This window comes from Pelodiscus sinensis, chromosome 10 (genome assembly GCF_049634645.1).
Source record: "Pelodiscus sinensis isolate JC-2024 chromosome 10, ASM4963464v1, whole genome shotgun sequence".
In the NCBI taxonomy this organism is placed as follows: Eukaryota; Metazoa; Chordata; order Testudines; family Trionychidae; genus Pelodiscus; species Pelodiscus sinensis.
The window spans coordinates 18,174,233-18,189,017 of NC_134720.1; the positions used below are offsets into that span (position 1 = coordinate 18,174,233).

At 44.0% G+C, this 14,785-nt stretch overlaps 1 long non-coding RNA gene across 1 annotated transcript; it reads right to left on the reverse strand.

The window, feature by feature from the left end:
- Positions 1–259: 259 nt before the first annotated feature.
- LOC142830759 (uncharacterized) lies at positions 260–12,415 on the reverse strand. Its single transcript, XR_012906220.1, has 3 exons — positions 11,447–12,415; positions 2,799–2,974; positions 260–1,630 (listed from the first exon to the last, which is right to left on the reverse strand). It is a non-coding gene; the product is annotated as an uncharacterized LOC142830759 (long non-coding RNA).
- Positions 12,416–14,785: the final 2,370 nt, after the last annotated feature.

Here is a 14,785-nt window from a genome sequence, read left to right on the forward strand (position 1 = left end):
CAGAAAAAATAAAGTTATAATTGAGATGATTTGTCACAAAAATTAAAGAATTACTTAAAAATCAAGCTCAGGGAGCTATTTAACTATTTGAATCCATGCTCACAAACAAAACAAAACAAAAACAGACCAATGATGGAAGTTATTCTGCATTCCACCTGTTGTTTGGGATCTTGCCAGGAACATTGTGCTAATACATCTCAGAGATAGCTGTTGCTGTGTTACTGCCTATAGCTCAGATTAGATGTGTCCATGATGGACTTGAATTTGCACATGCTTCTCCCCCCCCCCCCCCCCGCCACATTCCTCCCAGACACATCTTCCACTTGTACTATGTTATAAGCAGCTTTTTTTCTTGACAGGGATTGCCTCATTTTCTGAGGGAGCAGACTACACATGCTAGGGGACAGGCTGCACCATTTGCATGGTCCCACTGTAAACCTAACCCCCTCAAGGTCCATGAGAGATGAGCTAGCTCTGTGCCCGCGTCTCCTTACAGCAGCACTTAGCCATCCTTCAAGTTTCTATTGAGTTGCTGCAACCTTTTTCTTCTTACTCCCATAGAACTAATCCCTTCCATGTCTGTAGCCAGACTGGAACCCCCCTGGAACCCTCCCATTTTTGCTTGCCTGGAGCATACAGGGCACACAGAGCAGAAGGCCCAGGCTGTGTGACCATGAATGGCTGTAAACAGAGATACGCTGATTGCTGACCAAGAGGCTGCAGAGGAGTACCCTTGACTAAAAACCCATATTGATACGAACACACAGCCATCCGCGGGGGGGGAGGAATCTCTCACCCAGTAAAAAAAAATGTCCAGTACTCACAATTTAGTTCTCTCTGGCAAGTGTAAATTAAGTTGAAATTTGCTTGTAAGAACTGGCGTCACAAAGACAAACCAGTACAATTCGGCATCTTAGATAAGAAAGAGGATACGGGCCCCTATGGGTATAAAGACGGGTCCAGCAGCACATTTACTCTGAGTGTCAATCTACCATATATCAGCTGGTCGGGTTAGGTGTTTGACCTCCCAAGGTTCTACGGGGACGCCCACCTCGTATTCGTCTTTCCTAGGAATTGAGGGACCGGCCCTGGCTTGACCCGCTGGAGTCGAGAGGCACAGAAGGGGTAAAAATTGTACCTGGATGTGGTCCTTTGTCTTAAGTGTACACATAGACTTAGAGCTCTTTAAAGATTAAGCTGTCACTCGGTACCATTATTTCTATTTTCTATCTTTATTTTCCTTGTAACCATTTTTTAAAGATCTATATTTGCTAGCAGTTAAGAAAGAGAGCAATAGCCATTGTAACCATATGCTTTTATAAGTCTTTTTAATAAACCTGTAACTGTTTAAGTTTTAACCTGACTCCTTCAGTTGCTGTAACAGAACCAAGCACAATTTAAAAGAACTTCAGCTGGTCATAAGGGACAGGTATAGGAAGAGCTTGGGCGTTTAGATCGCGTCACTCCCAGGTGACAGATCCGTTGGGGCATCTCTCAGTCTTCCCTAGACTGCCCGCTGCGCAGGGATCCTGTATCGTAGCAGCTGAAATCTGAGATGTAATAAGCTCTTCTTATAAATACAGGGGCGTCTGTCAGCCTGTTGGCTGCCCTCTGCAACGGGACCCCGGTTCTAGCAGTAAAGACATGGATGTTAAACCTTTTCTCAGAAACACACACACACACACACACACACACACACACACTGCCCTGACCGTCAGCTGACATCCTTTCAATCTCACCACTGACAGTGCAAGAGCTTTCTCCTCTGCAGCTCCTAAATGGGGAACAGACTTACCATAAACCTACACCTCTTACATTGCTCCTCCTATGTCTTATTTTCTATTACTAGCTTGACTGTTGGTTTGCATTTTTCTCTCTCAAATTTTTTCAGTTAGGTATTGTGTGTCTGAGAACTGTTAGGATTGTGTGTGTCTGGAGACTGTTTGAGACTTTGTTCTCTTGATCAGCCTCTGTCATCCTTGTGATCATCCTCCCCTGTGTGCTTAATGAGGGGATAGGGCTGACCCAGAAGAGACGACCTTAAAAGTGAGAGGCTAAGCAACCAGGGACCACAAACAAGTGAGTTTGAGAGGGAGTTTGTAAGAGTCCTAATATAACCAGTACAGTTAGGAAGGGCCAAGACTGCTCCTGTCTCCTCCACCTGTGCCTGCATCCAGACAGACAATCTGACCCTGGATGCCTCTACCCAGATCCTGGTGTGGTTTTACAGAGGCTGTGGCATGCATCTCCTGCTTACAGAAAACCATGCTGTGGGGGACCATCAAATGTGAAAGATGCCCGATGGCAGAATGTCTCAAGAAACACATAGGAAAGAGTTACAGAAGCATTGATGCCCATGAGGACTTCCTTGAGAGTATTTATCTAGAGACATCCAAGGCTGATAAAACTAACTAGCTATAGAGGACGGCTGGCACACCACTACAGGAGGAGGAGGTGGCTCTGTCACAGAGAGGACACTTGCAGTTGCTTACTTCTGACAGCATGCAGTGCTCCATCCCTGCTCCCAACCCACCCACCATAGTGCTGGAGAACCATTATGCTGCCCCAAACACAGGACAGTGGTGGTTGGAGACTGTCTGAGGAGCGTGGAGGTACCATCTGCTGCTGACACAGTATCCCAGGAGGTATTCTACTTGCCAGGGGCCTGTAACTGAGGTGATACAGAGGGATTGTCAAGGTTTATCCATCCTCTGGCTACTACTCTATGCTACATATGCATGTGGGCACTAATGATACTGAAAGGTAGGACCCTCAGCAGATCAGAAGTGACTACAGACCTCTGAGTACAGGTGAAGAGTTTGGGATGCAGGTGGTGTTCTCCTTAATCCTTCAAGTCAAGGTAGGGGCCCAGGCAGAGACAGATGCATTCTATGAAGATTGTCATCAGGAGGAATTTGGTTTCCTTGATCACACGATGCTCTGGGAAGGACTGATAAGCAGAGATGAGGTCCACCTATTGAGGAAGGGGGAGAGAGTATTGGATTCAGATTGACTAACATTGTGAGGAGGGCTTTAAGCTAGGTTCAATGAGGGCAGGTGACTAAAGGCCATAGTTAAGTCATAAGCATGAAGACCGGGGAGATGGGTTAGAAACAGGAGGGAGGAGCATTATCTGTATACTAATATAAGATGTGTGGGAAATATGCAGGAAGAACTCGAAATGCTAGTACATAAACACAACTATGACAATTATCATCAGAGACTTGGTTGGATAAGGTGCATGACTGGAATATTGGTATAGAAGGGTGCAGCTTATTCAGGAAGGACAGGCGGGGGGGAGGGGGAAAGATGGAGGAAGAGAGAGAGAGAGACCTTGCCAAGTTGTTTTTACCTAAGAGAAAAAGGCCAACATACAACATCCTTCAACTACTCAAATATGCTGATACTTGACAAATGGTAATGTTCTTGGCTTAAATACCACTGATGGAAGTTCAGAATCAGCCTTAGTTTATTTTGCCCCTTAATGGGCAAAAACAAACCAGTTTTGTTTTTAAACATACGGGTATTGAACAATTAATTTGGAATGGAAGAAAATAAAACTTCCTCCTGCAGCAGAACTGTTCAAGTTGTCCAGTGGATAGCACAGAAGACTGAGTTAAGACTTCTAAGTTCTGCTACAGACTTCCTTGTGACCTCAGGCAAGTCACTTAGGACTTGATCCACCATCACTAATGCCAAAGGGAGATTTGCCTTTACTCCAGAGAGCATAAGATCAGTACTCCAGGGTTAAACTGTCCATTCCCCACAAATACCACTGAGAAAGGTAATGAAGCCAAGAAATAGAGAGGAATCTTGCACAGTGTCTTGAAAAGCTGCCTATGGGGGGCAGGGTTTGTTGGGCTTTAGCAGGAGGTTGCAGCCTCACTACCCCATAGTTCCACTTAACTGATATCTGAGCACTGAGCCAAGAAAAAAAGAGTCCACTATCTGGGCTCTCAATGCAAACCCACCACCACTACTTCCTCCAGACTGCATGGCTCCTGCAGAAGCCACTCTGTACTTATGCAAAGCTTCCCTGAGGGGTCTGAAAACCCAGCATAAATTATTTCTATCCATTTTATTAATGGAGAAAGTAGGAAACAACTATAACCGAGAAAGATGCACAGTGTGAGCAGAGGGCAAATGTGAGCAGACTAAACCAGCCAGGATTCCTTCATGATTATGCAAGCCAGAGCACTAACACTGGACCACAGAGCTGGAGACTGGTGGCCACTGAAAAGTGAATTTTCCAACAATCACAGTTACAGAAACACCTGCAGTAAAATACACAGGCACTCTATTTCCTTTCACATGTCTCATTCTTAGTTGAGGGAGGGGAGAATGTCTAATAGCCTCCCACTGGTTTGCGATAGAAAGTTAGTCTATAAGGTGCCACAGCACTCCTCGCCACTTTTGCAGATTCCGACTAACATGGCTACCCCTCTGATACTTGACACTTAAGGACACTGGTTCAAAGTTTTTCAAATAATTTTTTCCCCTGCAAAAAAAAAGTGTGTGACTTTCCTCTGAATACATTTATTTCCTTGTACTTCACTGTGTAACACAAAAGCACAAATATGGTCTCAAAAATCCCCATGTAAAAATGGCACCTTTATCAAACACACCTGTTCCCTCTGTGTTTGAATCAGACCTACTCACTTAACTGTCAAAAATGGAAAAACAGCAGATTCTTTCTTGACACCAAGATGGCCAGCAATGGGCTAGTGACACTCTTTGGTGACTATATAAAGAGCAGAGCATACTACTACTTAGCTTTCAGTTGGTTTTGCAGTGTGGGTAGGGCAATTGTCAGTTCAATGCAGATGTGGCACATTCACTTGCTTTATGGTCAAGTTAGATCTCTGCAGCACCACTCAGCCACAGTGGCTCTGTGGAGGGGAGGGATAAGACTCCAATGCCCCTGGTAGCTATCTATTCTTCCTTTTCATTGGATTTGCATGAAATGAGGGTATTGGATAAGCAAATCTAAAATTAAACACTTCCCTACCGGTTAACAGCTGAGTGTCATCCCTGTGACAATACCTGTGACAATACCTCACAATTGGTGCTCCGTGGAATGCAGCACTACCCCACCCCGTTAGAGACAGTCTATTTTGCAGCTTGCTTTTTTTTTTTTTTTAAAGCTTTACAAATTTTACCTTGGCAACCCTAGGATTCCTTGAAATTCTTTTAAGCTGGAAAGGGTTCCATGGCCAAATAAAATTGGAAAACACTGCTCTGTAGGCATAGCTACACTACAACAGCTATTCCAGCACTGTTGTGGTAGCATAGGTGCTTCTTACAGCAATGGAAAGGGTATCCCCTATCTCTGTAGTAAAATTGCCTCTCCAAGAAGTGGTAGCAAGATTGACAGAAGAATTCTTCCATTAATCTAGCTGCATCTACAGTGGGGGTTAGTCAACGTAACAGTCACACAGAATGTGAAATTTTCCACATCCCTGAGTGATGTCGCTAAGTTGACCCCTAGATTTTAGGTGTAGGCCCAGTCTACAAGGAGACAGAAATGGAAGCAACGGAGGTAATCTTCACTATAATCAACAGGAAGAGCTATCGCAAAGACGAAATACAATACAGAAGACAATCTAACAAAGGGCAAAAGCACAAAGCTAATTTGGACATTCCAGCCATATTCACTTCAGCCACATGACCTCCCTGTGCAAGACTAATCAGCTGTGATTTACAGCAGTTTTGAATAAAAATAGGTTTCTGTGAGTGTCTGTTTTCCATTTTCACTCACAACCCTAATCACAGGGAAAACCAAATCTAAGAGCAAGATCTACCCAAAGCCATTGAGTTTTCATGGTTTCAGATGGAAGCCATATGGCACTCAGCCAGTTTGCATTCCTGCCACATGAAGTCACAAATCTACAATCAGTACAGGTTCATTCAGCAACTCAGCCTGAAGCTCAACCAAAGGTTTGTGAACCTTGGCAAACCTGGGTCATTTTTCAGGTTTGCAACAAAAGGCAAAACCAGGAGTATTTCACCTGATTTCAAGGGGTTTTTTTATGTCATTACTGTACACCACAAGGTCAGATGAGAAAAGTTTGATTCTGAGGAAAGGTTTGAAGGTTTTGCGATCCTGGTATTTTTATTCTCAGACAGACCCACAGTTCTATCACATTTTCAGATCATGAGATTTTACAAGGTTACTAGAGCGATATACCCATCTGAAAATCTCTCGAGGCAAAGACTGTGAAAAGGAAGCTTACCTACATATGAGAAGTTACAAAAAAACAGGAATGTTAAATATGAGAGGATACAGCAGCTACACGGTTCACAGAAGCTGAATACAACTAGACTAAGAGCTTTTTTAATCATCAGTAAGGTCCTACTCTGTGCTTCTCATAAATGCAAACATTCCAAAAAATGAAATTTCATAAGATAGTTCCAGCTTTCTGATCCCTGACTGACTAGCAGGAAAAAAATAATCACTGCTATGGCTTATTCAGCTTTTCACTCTTCACTAAAGAAATCTTTCACAGCCACGTTTTACTTCACTTCCGAATGAGGGTGAGAAAGTTCCCATTCTAGATGCTTAGAATTACATCTAACCTGTAATTAAATGCAGAAGTTCAGGGTTCGATTTCACTGACAATTCTAAGTTAGTCATAAGTACAGAAATTAACTCTTGTTCACCCCTCCCTTGTTCAAGAGCAGCAACTTTTATAGCCTTTGTCTAAAACTCTTCAGTGTATACCAGGCTGTCATGCAGACTCATCTCTGAAGGCCACTGATATTTGGTCCATGTACCAAGTATTTGGGACCCACTCCTCAGTAATGTTCCACCCATACTCACTGAAAGAGCCATCTTATTGATCCAGTCTCTGCTGGACATGCCCATACCAATGCAGCCTGCCTTCCCTCAATTTGTCTTCAACTGGAGCAGCCCGCATTGGGCCCCTTACTATCTCCTTTCCATTTCCTGTCATGGGACATGCAACCATTTGACCATCTCAACATCTTCATTTTGGTGATGGAGAGCACACTGATCTCCTTTCTTGTGGCTAGCTTTGAGTCTGGACATTACAAGAGGCCAAAATACAGTTTTATACAACTATATTTAACTTTATTGGCATCTTTTTGTCACAGGGAACTGGGGTTAAATCCTGGCAGTTTTAGTAGTCAGGTGGGAACCATCACCAGCAATCATTGGTCTGTGGTCATTAAATTTCTTTACAGTAAGCTTTCAGAAATACACACACACACACACACACACACAATTTAAATCCTTATTCTCACTGGGTCCAAATCTGAGGTTACTCCATAAGTTGAGTAAAGGCATGAAGCAGTGGAAATCCTGTTTCTGTTGTGAGGACTCAGGACTAAAGAACCCCACAAAGGAGGAACTGCTACACTTTTCAGCCACTGCAGAATTTCTATGGTGTATTGCAGCAGCTTAATGTGGAAAGAAAGACAATGGATATGATCTACACAAAAGGAACATCTGGTTGATGGGCCCACACAACTTACATCCATATAGTCCCGAGGCACATGCCCCAGCCATAGGCAGTAGTGGTAACCAGGGACCGATTATACAAGTACCCTGGTGCTAAAGCTGGTGAGGGCTGAAGATTACTTTCTTCATTTCCTGCTGCAAGCACAGCTCAACTCAGCTTGCTTACTACAGATCAGGCCCTGTGTTTCATCATTAGAAGGGTGGGGGCTTAATAAACAATGTTGGTAGTTTGGGATTTGCAATAAAGTAAAGACAAGTATTTATTCCTAATGTGCTGTTTGCATTCAAGTACATAAAATAATTCACATTGGCTACGCTAAGACTAGCATGATTTTCTGCAAATGCTTTTAACGGAAACGTTTTCCGTTAAAAGCATTTGCAGAAAAGAGCGTCTAGATTGGCATGGATACTTTTCCGCAAAAGCACTTTTTGCGGAAAAGCATCTGTGCCAATCTAGACGCGCTTTTGTGCAAAAAAGCCCCGATCGCCCTTTGCGCAAAAGGGACTTTTGCCTGAATGGGAGCAGAATAGTATTTCCGCAAGAAACACTGATTTCTTACAGTAGGAAGTCAGTGCTTTTGCGGAAATTCAAGCGGCCAGTGTAGACAGCTGGCAAGTTTTTCCGGAAAAGTGGCTGATTTTCTGGAAAAACTGGCCAGTCTAGACACAGCCATTAAGTATGTTGTGTGTTCAGAAGGTAGCATGGATTTTAGCAATATGGGCTCTGTGTAAAAGAAGCCTCAGGGAGCTCTTAGCAGATGCCTTGAAAAGAGAAGGGAGGGAGAGTGGACCCGGGTGGGGGAGGAGGAGGAGGGTATTCCCTGCTTTTAATCTACACCAACTTTCTCATCCAGCTACCGCCATTACCACAATGCAGCAGCAAAAAAATCCCTTGTAAATGGGAAAAAAAAAATCTCCCTGTGTTAACTCAGGACCAGGCCTTGGAGCCAAAGCTCCCAACCTCTCCTGCACACACACCTGCTTTGGGAATCTATACAAAGAGATGAGCTAAGCTTTCCTTTTTAGAAATAAAGTCTGTTTCTGTCTGAAAAGCAAGATTGGGTGAGGTAATATTTTTTTACTGGACCAACTTCTGTTGTTGAGAAGAATAAGCTTGAAAGTTTGTCTAAAGCCCAGACCTGAAGGAGAGCTCTATGTAAGCTGAAAAGCTTGTCCCTCTCACCAAGAGAAGTTTGTCCAATAAAATATATATTACCTCAGCCATTGACCTTGTCCCTATATCCTGGGACCAACATGGCTACAGCAAAATTGCATATAGTTTCTATCTGCCTAGCATCTGGCAGCCTTTTTGCTGTAAAACCGACACCACTTGCTGGTGCTGGAAGTTTGCCAGTATAGTGATTTTTCCCTAAAGATCATGGATTATTCTTGCTACCCCCTCTGGGATTCACAATATGCAAGACAACAGATCCATTGATTGGGGGGAAGGAAGTGAAGAAGGGGAACTAATTGGTGTTTTGAGAAAAGCTTTGGGGCAGGAAAGGTAGTTTGATCCAGGGAATAAAGCATTGCAGTGAGCCTGCTTTTTCATTCTCAGTTCTCCCATTAACTCCCTTAATAGCAAGGACAATAAGCTTTTGTGTTATAATTTCTTTATCTGTAAAATGGGGATAAGAAGATTTATCTCACCTTTATCAAGTGGGTTTGAGAGCTGCACATGAGTGGCAAGGTATTATAAATCCGTCTTACCTTACAGTGAAGTAATGTGTCTATACAGCAATATATTGTCCTGACACTAGAATTGCCATCCTGGATAAGAACAACAGTCCATCAAGTTTAGTCTGACTGCAGTCAGTATCAGGCATTTAACAAGAATCTCTTTAGCAGGTAACAGTAGGGAAAGATTCCTCCCTAAACTCCATCAATTTTCCCCTGAAGCATAAGGATTTATATCCCTTTTGTTTTCAGTCCTACCTAATAGAAGTCTTGATTTTCCCCATTATCTTTATAAACAGTTAAGCCTTTTCTGAATTCTGTTAAGCCCAATTTGCCTTCTCTTCACAATTTTCATTATATAAATTTATATGTAAATGTATTCCTAGATAAATAATGCCAAGGAGCTAGTTTTCAGTATTATGTGGGGCAAACTAATTGGAGCTACACTTAAAGTCCACTATGTGTTTCACAGAAAATTTAGCAAGTGTTATCACTGATGTAAGTTTGTTTTTTTAAAAAAGTGTTCTTTTAAACATCAATGAGTCATACAAAGCCAGGCTACAGAATGTAGCAGCCATGCCCCCAAACTTTACAAAAATAATCTTCTGTATATTTTGAACAAGTATATGCTGGTTTAATTTCTGCAATTGTATCTCATTAAACACTGTTTATACCTCTTCCAGTTTCACAGCACAAATTCATACCCCTGTCAGGACACAGATGAAATTTTGTTCCTTGTCAGACCAGTAACTCAGCAATTTCATGGAGAGTAACACATGAGCCTATCCTGGAATTCAGCAAGAGACCCAACACTCTCAAACAGAAAAAATGTCTCCTGCATCCCCTCTTAGTGGCCCCTTCACAGGAAGGCAATGCACAGCTGAAGTTTCCTGCTTGCCACAGTGCTGTTGGAAACAGCACACAGACCAGGAGACACCACATTAGCAGATCAGATTTAACTTTCTTTGCTACTAGGGTAAGTGCAAATCTGCCCTTCATTGTGACAACAAAAGGACATAGGTAGTGTAATGAGATTTAGCACCTCTGTGTTCAGCATGTAACTAGCAAAAGCAGCAGCTTGGACAGTGGGGCTTAACACAGCTGAATGGATGCTGGTTTTTCAGGTGAGGACTAAATAAAAAAAATTGGGGAAAAAATCAAAGTTTAATCAATGTTTGGGGAGGATGGTTCAGTTTTCTACGCCCTCAAAAAAAAAAAACCACAACACCGTAAAAAAAAAAAACTAAAAAAAAAAAATATTCATTTAGGGTCAAATAAAGTGTTTCACTGGAATTTTTTCCATGTTTCTCAATATGTATTGGGTGACTATTTGTGCAACTGGTTTTTAAATTAGCTAAATTTCAAAACAGAAATTTGTTTAAAACAAATCAAGACATTTTTATTTTGAAAAGGTCAAAAAAATTCAAAATGGCCAAAATGAACCATTTTGACTGATTTTTTCCCCCACAAGTTTAGTCACAGATTTGGTCCTTCCCTCCATGTATCTTCTGAGAGGGAGGAGGTTTATGTGTGTGAAAAAATAAAGGATTCACCCAAACGGACAGCTGATTGAAATAAAGTTCAGACACAGCAGCTGTCCAAAGAGAAAATGGGGAGCTTTGGTATTATACTAGCTATAACTTGTTGGGCGACATAACCAGATCAGCTGTCTCTGAGGCCATTCCCATTGCCAGGAGCAGCTCTGCAGCACCCTGCCTCAGTTTCCCTTATGCCAGATTCTAACTCCATCAGTCCAGCATCTTTAACACATTCCCCTTCTGGGTCTAATTTGTAGCATTCAAAACAAACTCAGTCCTGGGACTTTTCCCTGTTCTCTATCTGCCCTATTTTGACAAGTCATTACCAGCCATATCTAATGGGTGTTGTCATGGGGTGTTACACTCATCCCTCTCCCAGAGGGAGCTGCCATGTACCTGTGCTTCTTATGACCATAACCAATCCCACATGTCCTGCAACACAACTGTGTGTTTACACCCATGCCCCTCCCACCAGGGCCATGTGTCCTGGCAGCCAGAATCTATAGTCAACACCCCTCTCATTGGGACAGTGCTGCCTAATGGCTGGAGTCTCTAGTAATAAAACAGGTGCTGCCCCCCTCACAGCTCAGGTCCCCCTACCACATCCTCAATCCCCAGGCCCCTACTCCACCAGGTCCCAGCCCAGGGCCCTATTAGCAGTGGCATAGCCCACTGCTGTCTCCGCAGGGAATCCCACCACAACACACTGAGAACCACAGGCTACAATATCCCACCCTGGGCTACTTCCTACCAGTCTCCACTGGCCTCCTTCTGGGGCTCTTCTCCATATCCTCTGTTGCAGCAATGGTATCCCTCTGGCAGTTTGCCTACAAGCACTCTAACAATCTCCCCTACCTCCTCAGCAGCTGCTGCCTCTCTCCAAGCTTTTGTACCTGGGCTGCAGTGGCAGGACTTCTTCACCCAGGTGAGCCTGATTAAGCCCAGCTTGCCCGGTGTGGAGCTACTACACCCTATGGCAGAAGTCTTTTGGTCTCTAGAACTCTTCTGCAACGATCTCTTAATCCTCCCTAGACTCACTCTGCCACTCTTACAGGGACCAGGTGCCCTCTCGGGCCCACTGTGAGACTGTTAACGAGGCACAGGTGGCTTGGCACAATTCCCTCTTAAAAGAGCCCAGTCCGTTTGTTGTTAGGGCCATTAGAACTACAGGTAAGGGAAACAAACTCAGAGGCAGGGTATTTCAGGCCTGCTCCTCTTATTTGCAGTGGGGGAACTGTTATTATGAGGGGAGGCTGTTTGTCAGAGAAACCTTTCAAGCCAGTGTTATGTTGTTCTCTGTCAGGCACAGCAGCAAAGTGCACAAGAGAATGAAGAGACAAGAGTGGTGTTGCCACTTCACAAGCACCAGTCAACAGCTGAGTGACATCCCTGTGACAATATCTCACAATATTTAGAATAGCAGATCCATGACACACTAGTCCTTTAAAAGCCAAACATCTTCAAACAAAGGAATATGGATCGAAGACACCTGCCCCCTTTCCACAGAATAGGCCAGAATGCATTCCCCTCAGGCTGCTCTAGTTTGAGGGAGAAGTCATCAAACAGGCCCTCAGCCAAATCCACACCTGCAAAAAGTGTCATAAAGCCTCTTGATAGACACAGTGTGACGGAGTGAAGCAACCCTGCACTGGGCAATAGGCCCTGGAGTAAAGGGGAGGAGGGCAGAGAGGCGGGAGCCCTCCTGAGATGGCGGTAAGGGAAACAGCTATGGACTCGCCACAGCAGGATGCGCTGGAGTGCCGAACAGCCAGGGAGAGGGGAAAGGAGAAGAGTAGAGTCCAGAGGATGCCCACGCATGCGCCTCAGGAAGAGGGGGACTGCTGCTGGCATCTGTGCAGCTGCCCCGGGCAACGGCCCAATGAGAGGGAGGTGGGGCAGAGGCAGCTGAGGAGGAAGGGAGGGGCTATAAGAGGAGCCCTCCTGGCAAGGTGGGGGGAGGTACGGGAGGAGGAAGAAACCGGAGTGAGGAGGTAACACGGGAGAGGAACAGGGAGGGCTATCCAGCAATGGTGCCCCAAAAACCCCTTTAACCTTCTGGAGGAAGGGCAGGTGGGGGGGAGTTGAGGAAGTGACTCAGAGCAAGCAGTTAGGAGTTTGCCTGCAGGCTGGCGTGTTACAGTAAACAGCCCCGCCATCCAGGTGTGCGAGACATGCTCACGGGCCCTGGGTCAGAACCTGGAGAGAGGATGGGCCCAGGTCCCCCTCAAACCCCTCCTTGCCCCAGGGGGGTGCAGAATTAAAGGCTCATAAAAGACAATTCACCTCAGGCTGCTCGGCGGACGGAGTAGCATGACCCTGGTCAGACTAGGACGCCTTGTGACACACAGTGCAGAGCTGAAGGGTGCAATTTTGTAAAATTGTGATGGAGAAAGTATCAGCAAAGATATTGGAGAGGGAAATTAGGTGAACCACACATTTATGGAGTAGATTGTGATGTGATGTGTTGTGTGAGTTGAGCACAACAATAAGAACCTCTGTGGATCTGCATAATGGAGATACTTCTCACTCCTCTGACCCCAGGGATCAAATCGCTAGAAGGGGCTGAGAGGACATGGCTAGAGCTGGTCAGGAGTTTTCCAATTAAACATTTTTCATCAAAAAATACCAAATTGTCAAATATTGGATGTTACTGTGAAACATCTGTTTTGATGGATTATCTCTGAAATGCCCTGTCACTGGAGGGCAGCTGAGGAGCCAGGATCCATGGCTTTAAGGCACTGCCAATTTACAGATTATTTCAGAGTCAAAGGGCCTAGGCCTCTAAAATTTCCTGCCACAGAGTGACAGCCTCCTAACCCTGCCTTCATCAGGGACTCAGCTACAAAGTGGGCAATTCTGACTTTTAACGAGCTCTAGGCATGGAAATCATGAACCCCACTGGAGCAGGGGCCAGGCCTGGGGTGGGGGGAGCAATAAATCATACTAATCTTCTAGGCCAATAGAGTAGTCCCAGGAAAGATTACACCTGTCATTCCACCACATATAGTGTAGTGGCACAAATGCAGTCCTGTCCAGGGATGACTGATAAGAGAGCACGTTGGTTTTTTATTGTCTTTAGATTGAATACTACTCAGGCTAGAAAGCCATTTATGCACACTAGATTTAGGGTTTGAAATATGGTCTACCTATTTAAATGTCCTCTTCCAACTGTAGAGAAATTAAAGAAGCCAGCACCTGGTACTCCAGTACTTACAGTCATTCTCACTCTGAAGCCGTAAGACTATTATTTCAGAATGTCATTTTTGGCAAAGTTTCAAAGCTAATCAGAGTATGTTTTAAAGAAAAAAAATCAACATTAAAATTATCCATTCCAAGACTGGTGTAAGCTGCAGTATTAGGGATATTGTGTTGCTGGAACAGTCAGATTCCTTTCCTACCAAACAAGTGCAAATTTGCAGGTAGACATAGTGGTGCCTGTTTGACTAAAGAAAGAATAAATCCCAAACTTCATTCCTTTCCCCACGCTTTTTAAAATGCTTGAAATGATTCAGATAAGCCTATTTGCCCACCTACCAAAAAATCCCTCTATTTCAAACACCTGAAAGAAATTTTCCTTTCTCTGCACAGAAATGACCATTCGTCATCCTCTCAATTCATTTCTCTAAATGACAAACATATACATTAAGTGCCATCACACAGCCCCAGTGTACAGGGCCCAATATGCTCCATGAACTCCCACAAGGTCATGAGATTAAGGTCCTGCAGCATGCCTGTTAGCACCCCAAATAAAAGTGCCACTGTTGCTAAAACAAAGACAGACAGCTGAATAGTCAGGAATTTTAGGGTTGGAAGAGTCTGAGATGAAGAGATTTTGTAAGAAAGGACAAGAATGCAGCACAAGAGAAGAGGTGGGTCAGGAAGTTGGATAGGAAGATACAAGACACTACAGGAAGGATCACAAAAAGGAAGCCAGGCCTAAGAAGCCTATTAAAAGACTGAGGAATCTAGCAAGAAAACAGATGAATTGATTAAAGGGTTGATAAGAAGAGGTGAAAGTCTAAAATAGGACATAATTCCTGGAACAAACCTATTGAGGACCAGTGAGTTGATCAAGAGTTTGATAGATGAA